Genomic DNA, 8,962 nt, shown 5'->3' with positions numbered 1-8,962 from the left:
TTTTTATTCAAAAATCACAATTCTAGACTTTACTATTAGTTTGTGTGTTTTTCTGTGATTTCAGGTATTTTCTAGCTGAAATTGAGGGACCTGAGCAAAAATATGATTCAGAAGCTGAAAAAGGACTACAGATGCTGTTGGATTCTGACCCTCCTGCACTCGAAGTGTATTTTCTGGAGTTACAAAAGCCCAATTGGCGCGCTCTCAATTGCGTTGGAAATTAGACATTTTGGGATTTCCAGAAATATATAATAGTCCATACTTTGTCCGAAATTTGATGGCCCAAACTGGCACTAAAAGCCAGCCAAAAACTTTCTGGCGTAAATCGCCAGAACTGGCACCAAAACTGGAGTTAAACGCCCAAACTCGCACCCAAGCTGGCGTTTAACTCCAAGAACAGCCTATGCACGTGAAAGCTTTAATGCTCAGCCCATGCACACACCAAGTGGGTCTCGGAAGTGGATTTCTTCACTATCTGCACTTAGTTACTTACTTTCTGTAAACCCTAGTAACTAGTTTAATATAAATAGCACTTTTTACTATTGTATTTAGGGAGACTTTTGGTCTACCATAGACTGGAACACGTTTATGTTACATTTGGAGGCTGGCCTCATGGCCATGCCTAGACCTTTTTCACTTATGTATTTTCTTCGGTGGAGTTTTTACACCCCATAGATTAAGGTGTGGAGCTCTGCTTTTCTTCATGAATTAATGCAAGTACTATTGTTTTTCCTTCAATTCACGCCCACTTCTTCTCCAAGATATACTCTTGTACTTAATTCAGTTAAGTCAGAATGAAGGGGTGACCCGTGACAATCACCCACTATCTTCGTTACTCGCTTAGCCAAGATCCGCGTGCCTGAAAACCACAAGCGGTCTACATGATGTTCAACGTAGTCATTGGACGACAGCCAGAGTATATTCTCTTGGGTATCTAATACACGGAATGAGTCCGTGAGATTAGTATCTTTGTGGTATAGGCTAGAACCAATTGGCAGCCATTCCTGAGATCCGGAAAGTCTAAACCTTGTCTGTGGTATTCCGAGTAGGATCTGGGAAGAGATGACTGTGACAAGCTTCAAACTTGCGAATGTTGGGCGCAGTGACATTGTGCAAAAGGACAAGGGTCCTATTCCAACGCTAGTGAGAACCGACAGATGATTAGCCGTACGGTAGCTGTACATGGTATTTTTCATCCGAGACGAGAAATTTGACAGTTGATTAGCCGTTCAGAGATCGTACCTAGTATTTTTCATCCGAGAGGATCATACAGCTTGCCATGGAAGGGAGCATGCATGGTTGGAGGAAGACAATAGGAAAGCAGAGGTTCAGAAGCAACAAAGCATCTCCAAACGCTTATCTGAAATTCCCACCAATGAATTACATAAGTATCTTTATTTTATTTTATGTTTTATTTATCTTTTAATTATCAAAACCTCATAACCATTTGAATCTGCCTGACTGAGATTTACAAGATGACCATAGCTTGCTTCAAGCCGACAATCTCTGTGGGATCGACCCTTACTCACATAAGGTATTACTTAGACGACCCAGTGCACTTGCTGGTTAGTTGTGTGGAGTTGTGAAAAGTGTGAATCACAATTTTGTGCACCAATAAACTATCATCACACAACCATTTGGCTCACATCATACTCAGCCTTTCAGCTCATATCATACTCAGCCGTTCGGCCCATGTCATATACAACACTCCACCATCCTCACCAACAACTCATATCATCATAATTCATCATACTTAGCATAACATGCCCTTTCTTTCTCCACAAGCTACCCTCTTCCCTAGCTTACTCTCATTCACTAGGCATTCTATATCAATTTAAGATTTAAGGGATGAATTTGGGGGTTTATAAGCATGAAATAATATCTCGGAAGGTTACGAGCTTGTTCGGAATGTGAAGAGCTTGAAAACAAGAGTTTTAGAAATGAACTGGGTCGCGTGCGTACGCACAGGGGTGTGCGTGCATACGCCCAGAAGTATTTTTAAACATGTGCGTACGCACAGGTCTGTGCGTACGCACAGAAAGCAAAATCTTCATGGTGAAGCGCGTGCACAACATGTGCTAGCGCCACCACCAGTGCGCCATTTTCAACGTGTGCGTGTGCACAGGCCTGTGCGTACACACAGCTCGCATCCTTCGTTGGTTGTGTGTGCGCACAGGGCGTGCTAGCGCTCCCATCAGCAGCCCTGCCCCGCGCATGCGTACGCACAAGGCTGTGTGTGCGCACAGGTCCAAATTCTCGTGGGGTGTGCGTGCGCACACAAACCTGAAATCACAAATTCTGCAGAAGTTGCAGAATTCAGATTTTTGGCCCGAACTTCCAACGATCATATCTCCTTCCACAAAATTCAGATTTCTACCAATGTTAAATCATTTTAAAGCTTATGAGATCCTCTTTCAATTGGTATAAAAATCATCAAATTCCGAAAACAATAGCTTAAGATATGATCCGTTGAAGTTCATCAAAATTCCATTTTTACGAAAACTCATAAACTCCCAAATTTCAAAATATATACTTACCAAATCCAATCAAAATTAACCCTTTCCAACATTTACCATTTCCTCACCTCATTCAATCATCAATCCATCATTTACACCATATATAACCAAATCTCACATCATAAATCAACATATCACATTCCAAACTCCAATTAAACATTGAAGGGATCAATCCCCATATATATATATATATATATATATATATATATATATATATATATATATATATATATATATATATATATATATATATATATATATACACACACATACACACATAACAAATTCATTCTTTTAATCATGCTCACCAACAAGGTCCTTAACTCTATCATTAATCCAACATTATTAATCCACATCGCATACCATATTTCATACTTCACCATCCAATACAACCACACACAATCATTTACAACCATCATTCATACATATTTAATTCAATCTAAATTATCCAACAACTACATCAACATTCCAAAGCCCTATCCTAGGGTCACTAGCCAACGTTTTCACAACCAAATTACATTTTAGATATAGAAAACCGAAACGATACCTTGGCCGATTTCCGTTTCACCCGGAACACTCTCCAAATTCACTTTTTCTCAACTTCCAATGCCTCAATGCCTCACCAACAGATTTCCAAGCTTGGGGTTCCACACCAAAGCTTTCCAAAATCACCAATCAAGCTCCAAAACACACATATATAATGCTTAAATCATAATATCACACCCAAACACAATAACTTAATCACTAAATCACAAAATCTCAATTTTTTAGCTTAGGATTGAGAATCTCACCTTACCTAAGGACCAAGGGAGCTAGAACAAGCCTTCTCTTCAAGCTAATTTGATCCTATAACACAAGGAGCTCACAATTTTCAACATTTTTTGCCCAATAAACTCAAAATTAAGGGCTGGGAATCGAAGGAGAAAACCTGGCTTACCTCAAGACTGATTATGTGAGTTTTGTAGAGCTCGACGTCGTGGTCGTGTGGCCACAAATGGTGCGTCAATCAGAGCTCCTGATCAAAAGATATGATCAATGGAAGATTGGAAGTGAATAGGAGCAAGGGTTTTATTTTTCCCCCTTCCCCTTGTGTCTTCAGCGTGTGTTTGTTCATGGAGGAGAGAGGGAGCTCAGCTTCATTTATTTAATGAGGCTTGGATGGGCTCCCTTGGGCCCAACTTGGGTCCAATTGGCCCGGTTTGGCCCATTTGGCCCAATCTTGGGCCGATTTCTTTAAAATTGGTGGCAAAATTCTCGTTTTAAATTTTTCTATCACATTAAGCCATAAAAATCTTATTTCTCACTTTTTAGAATATATTTTAATTTATGGATTAATTATCCACTAATTAACTGGGTTTTACACCATCACCACAAAATAGTGGGACTCAATTCACAAACTTAACCTTCAAGAATTTGGTAGCCAATCTCAAAATAAAACACCAATTCATGTTGGTAGAATATCCTCAGGCTAATGGACAAGCTGAAGTTGCAAACAAAGTCATACTGGTTGGGCTGAAGTGCCAATTACATGACGCAAAGGGAGCATGGGCTGACGAGATCCCTTAAGTCTTATGGACATATCGGACAATCCCCTCATTCCACAACAGGGGAGTCGCCTTTCTGACTTGCTTAAGAAATAGATACCATGATCCCTATTAAAATTGCTGAAGAGTCACTTAGGGTTATATTCTACAATGAAGGAGCCAATATCCAAGAACAAAAAGAGGAGCTCGACCTCCTCCAAAAAGTTTTTGAGAGCAAGCTCGGATCAAGGTGGAAGCACTAAAGTAAAGGATGGCCCTAATGTATAATCAAAAGGTGATCAAAAGAAGTTTAGTCACAAACGACCTCATACTAATCCGAAATGACATCAGAGTTCAGAAGTCGAGCGAAGGGAAGCTAGCAGCAAATTGGAAAGGACCTTACAAGATTGTCCGAGTCTTAGGAAAATGTTACTAACAAGTGTCCGACTTCCAAGAAAGAGAGTTCCCAAAGTCTTGGCACGTGTATAACTGATACAGAAAAATTAATCCTCATAACTACCGGCAAGTGCACCGGGTCGTATCAAGTAATAAAACTCACTATGAGTGAGGTCGATTGATAAACCAGTATTTTATGATTTATATTGTGTTTAATTGTGTGGTTTTATCAATTCTTTACCCACTTATTCATATGATAAGTATGTATTTACAATTTCTCCCCAAAATCACTCCATGATTAAAAACTTGCTTCCAGAGACTTTTAATTATGTATTTTAATTCTCCTTTATCCCATTCGATACCGTGATCCGCGTGTTAAGTGTTTCAGGCTTCATAGGGCACGAATGAATTGGAAAGTGGAGAGGAGGCTTGCAAAAATGGAAGGAACACAAGAAACTAAGGAGATGACCAGCGAGCAATGACGCGAGCGCATGGCCCACGCAAACGCGCGAAGTGAAGAATTCGCAATGACGCGGACGCATGCCTGACGTAAATGCGTGGATTGGAGTCTGCACGAATGATGCGAATGCATGAACCACGCAAACGCATGACAAGGAAAATCGCTGACTGACGCGAACGTGTGGACGACGCGTACGCGTGACCTGTGCGATCTGCAAAAATAACAAAATATGCTGGGAGCGATTTTGGGCTGCTTTTTGACCTAGATTTTGGCCCAAAAACATGGACTAAACCTAGGGAACATGCAGAGACTCAACACGCATCCACAGACATTCAGATTCATCACATTAGGATTACTCTCAGTTTTAGATCTGAATCTAGATTAGTGTTACATTGATAGTTTATGCTTTTGTTTTTGGATTGTGGATGTTGAAGAGCCATTACCTCTGTTGAAGACATTACTTTAGTTTGTTTCTTTACTCCCTTATTTTTAATTAATTACTCATTGACTCTGTTCAGATAATTATGTTGCGTTTTGAATTTATTAATATATAGAGTTATTTTTATTTTAATTAATTTTAATTCTCTATTTTATTTTAATTAATTATGTCTTCTCATATTTTTATGATTATTACTTTCATGTCAATGGAGTAGAATTTCTACTTGACATGGGGGTTGATTAAGAGGTGATACTTGAGTTGGAATGCTCAAGTGCTTGGTTAAACTGGACAATGTTAGCTAACTTCATACTTACTAACACTAGACCTCCCCAAGGGAGAGGGCTAGGATCTGAGGGTAAGAGTTAGTTCAGTCACCATACCTTTCCTTATTTAGTAAGGGAAAATCGAGTGAGAACAACAACCTTTTTACACCACATTTAAGAAGATCCCAACAAGGATAGAAGTTCCATTTAATCATTCCCCCAGTCAAGGCCTTTTATTCAGAGTATCAATAATTATTCTTAGTTTATTTTTATTGCCTTAATTCACAACTATTTTAATTACTCATTATCAAACTCAACTTTCTGGGAATTTTCTGATTAATAAATTAGCACTCTTTCCTGCAACTCGTTGGGAGACGACCTGGGACTCATACTCCCAGTATCTTTATTTCTAAATTTGTGACAACCCTTTTTAAATTGGTGAGACTGATCTTAGCCGATTAAGAGCTATACGTGCAACGCTGTTCTCTTAATTGAAATCTCTTAATTGGTTAACTTCTGCCATGCATCAATTTTTGGCGCTGTTGCCGGGGAGTTGCAATAGTGTGATAAATTATTAATTAGTGTATATTTAATTTTATTTTCATATTATATTTTTATTTCTGTTACCATGAGCTATTTGTTTTTCTCATTGAATGACGCGTTCATTTCCTGATCTGAGTTTAGTCCCATTCGACCCTGAAATTGAAAGAACTCTTTCACATATTAGATGAACTCGACGTTGGTTAGCCTCCGAGGGTGGTGAAGTGGTTATTATCAATTCACCAGTCTCATCTGAGGGCGAATCTGAACCGCCATCTGAGAGCGAGACAAGCTCATTTACTACTGATCCAGTTGATTTACGTGTAGGGAACATGGCAGCACCTAGGAGGATTACTCTCCAGGAGGCAGGAGCCCCAGATTTTACACTGCAGCCGTATGAAGTGCATCACCCGACTGCAGCTGCAGATTTTGAACTAAAAACTGCACTGATCAACTTGATGCCCAAGTTTCATGGCTTACCTGCTCAAGAGCCTATCAAGCACCTTAGAGATTTCCAGACAGCCTGTTCTACTGTTAGGCTTTATGGTGCAGATGAAACCTCTGTTCTGTTAATCGCCTTCCCGTTTTCTCTTGAGAGAAAGGCAAGGGAATGGTACTACTCCCAACCTCAAGCGACTGTTACCAACTGGGACACACTTAGAAGAGAATTTTTGGAAAAATACTTCCCAGATGAAGTCACAGATAGACTGAGAAAAGAGATCTCCTGCATTGTTCAAGGTGAATTAGAGACTCTCTATGAATATTGGGAGCGCTTCAACAATCTTCTGGATGCATGTCCCCATCACATGATTGATAGACTAGTATTGATCAGCTACTTCACCCAAGGCATGAACCCCCAGGATAAGACCACACTTGAAGGTGCCAGTAATGGTTCTCTAAAAAAGTACAAAACCGTAGATGAAGCATGACAACTGATCAGCGACTTAGCTGAGTCCACTAGGAATCACAGACAGAGGCGCAACCCCAAAGCTGTTGCAGAGGTTTCCTCTAGCAAGGAAACTACTGCTCTGACACAGAGTATATGTGAAATGACCAACTTACTTAAATAAATGTAGTTGAACTAACAACAAGCACAACATGCTCAGCCTCTCCCACCCCAGCAAAGCCAACAGTTAGTCCCACAAAGAGTATGCAAGATCTGTGCTGATTATAGTCATTATACTGATGAATGCCCGCAACTCCAAGAAGACAACACTGTGGCAGCCACTCACAACTTCTATGACCGCCCGAATCAAGGATACAATCAACAAGGCAGCAACTACAACCAAGGTGGCAACAATAACCATGGATGGCAAGACAACTCCAACCAAGGCTGGAGAGATAATTCTAACCATGGCTAGAGGGATAAATTTAATAGAGGAGGCAGAGACAATAATGGAACCAGAGGTGGAATAACAACAACAACAACAGACAGCAGAATCAGAACCAACCTTATAGAGCACCCCACCTAAGACAATCACAAGGACCCCAGCAACCCCAACAACAAGTTTCTAAGACTGCTTATTCTAATTCCTCATCAAATGACGAGATGCTCCGTTCTCTTACGCAAGGAAAACAAGACATGCAGGCACAGCTGAACTCTGGTCTGAATGGCTTGACTGCCACTTTACAAGCTCTCATCTCCCGGATGGATTCCTCACTTAATTCCACACATTAACCTTCAAGTTCCAGTGGAATTCCTTCTCAACCACTGCCTAATCCCAAAGGTGGCATCAACGCTATCACTCTAAGGTCTAGAACCACACTACAGGAGAGGAACCATGAGGAGCCAAACCCACCAGAAAACGTGCCAGCAAAGGATGTGGTGGAAGTGGAAGATGCTGAAGAGGAAGAGGACGTACAAGACATAGTTGAAGAAGAAGAAGTTCAACCACAGAATGAAGCCCCAAAGGATGCTGAAGCTACAAATCGTGCCCCTCCTATCCCATTTCCACAACTTGCAAGGAAGCCCAAAAAGCAGATGGAACTTGATCCCAAAATCGTAGAAATATTCAAAAAGGTCGAGGTAACTGTTCCCCTTTTTGATGTTATTCAATAGGTACCTAAATATGCAAAGTTTCTAAGGATTTGTGCATACATAAAGATAAAATTAATGAATTGGAAACTATTACTTTAGGTAGTTCTATATCTGCTTTAATGGGGGGGGGGAGGGGGGGGAATACCTGAAAAATGTAGTGATCCAGGTCCATATATGGTTAGCTGTACCATTGGAAGTGTGATATTTTCTGACTGTATGTGTGATTTAGGAGCATGTGTTAGTATAATGCCTTTATCCATATATGATACTTTGAGGCTCCCTCCCTTAAAAAGGTCGGCAGCTCGTTTTGTGTTAGCAGATAAAAGCATTATTACAGTAGTTGGAATTGCTGAAGATGTACTGGTGAGCATTAAGGGGCTCACATTTCCCATTGATTTCTATATCCTAGAAATGCCCCCTAATGACTCAGGAAGACCATCATCAATCCTGCTTGGAAGACCATTCTTGAAGACTTCAAAGTTCAAGATGGATGCATTCTCGGGAACTTACTCCTTTGAGATAGATGGCAGAACAATGAGTTTCAGTTTAAATGAAGCTATGAAGCATCATCCAGAAGATCATTCTATCTTCCAATGCGATATTATTGATGAAACTATAGCTGAAGTTTACCAGGAAGAATTAGAAGAGAAGTATATGGAGCAAGGTCCAAGTGTGGGGACACTTTCTGAAAACCATGAGAAGACTTTACCATTATTACCAGCCCCAGATGATCCAGAGCCTAGCTATGAGCAGAAATTAGAGTTAAAGCCCCTTCCTCCACACCTCA

The 8,962-nt window shown here is 40.3% G+C and overlaps 1 non-coding gene across 1 annotated transcript; it reads right to left on the bottom strand.

Annotated features, from left to right (window-relative positions):
• Positions 1-6,841: 6,841 nt before the first annotated feature.
• Positions 6,842-6,949, bottom strand: LOC148574083 (small nucleolar RNA R71). Its single transcript, XR_015906158.1, has one exon. It is a non-coding gene; the product is annotated as a small nucleolar RNA R71 (small nucleolar RNA).
• Positions 6,950-8,962: the final 2,013 nt, after the last annotated feature.

Source organism: Arachis ipaensis, chromosome B2, assembly GCF_059453495.1.
Source record: "Arachis ipaensis isolate K30076 ecotype BB chromosome B2, ASM5945349v1, whole genome shotgun sequence".
Taxonomy (NCBI): domain Eukaryota; kingdom Viridiplantae; phylum Streptophyta; class Magnoliopsida; order Fabales; family Fabaceae; genus Arachis; species Arachis ipaensis.
This window is presented reverse-complemented; position numbering and strand designations above follow the sequence as displayed.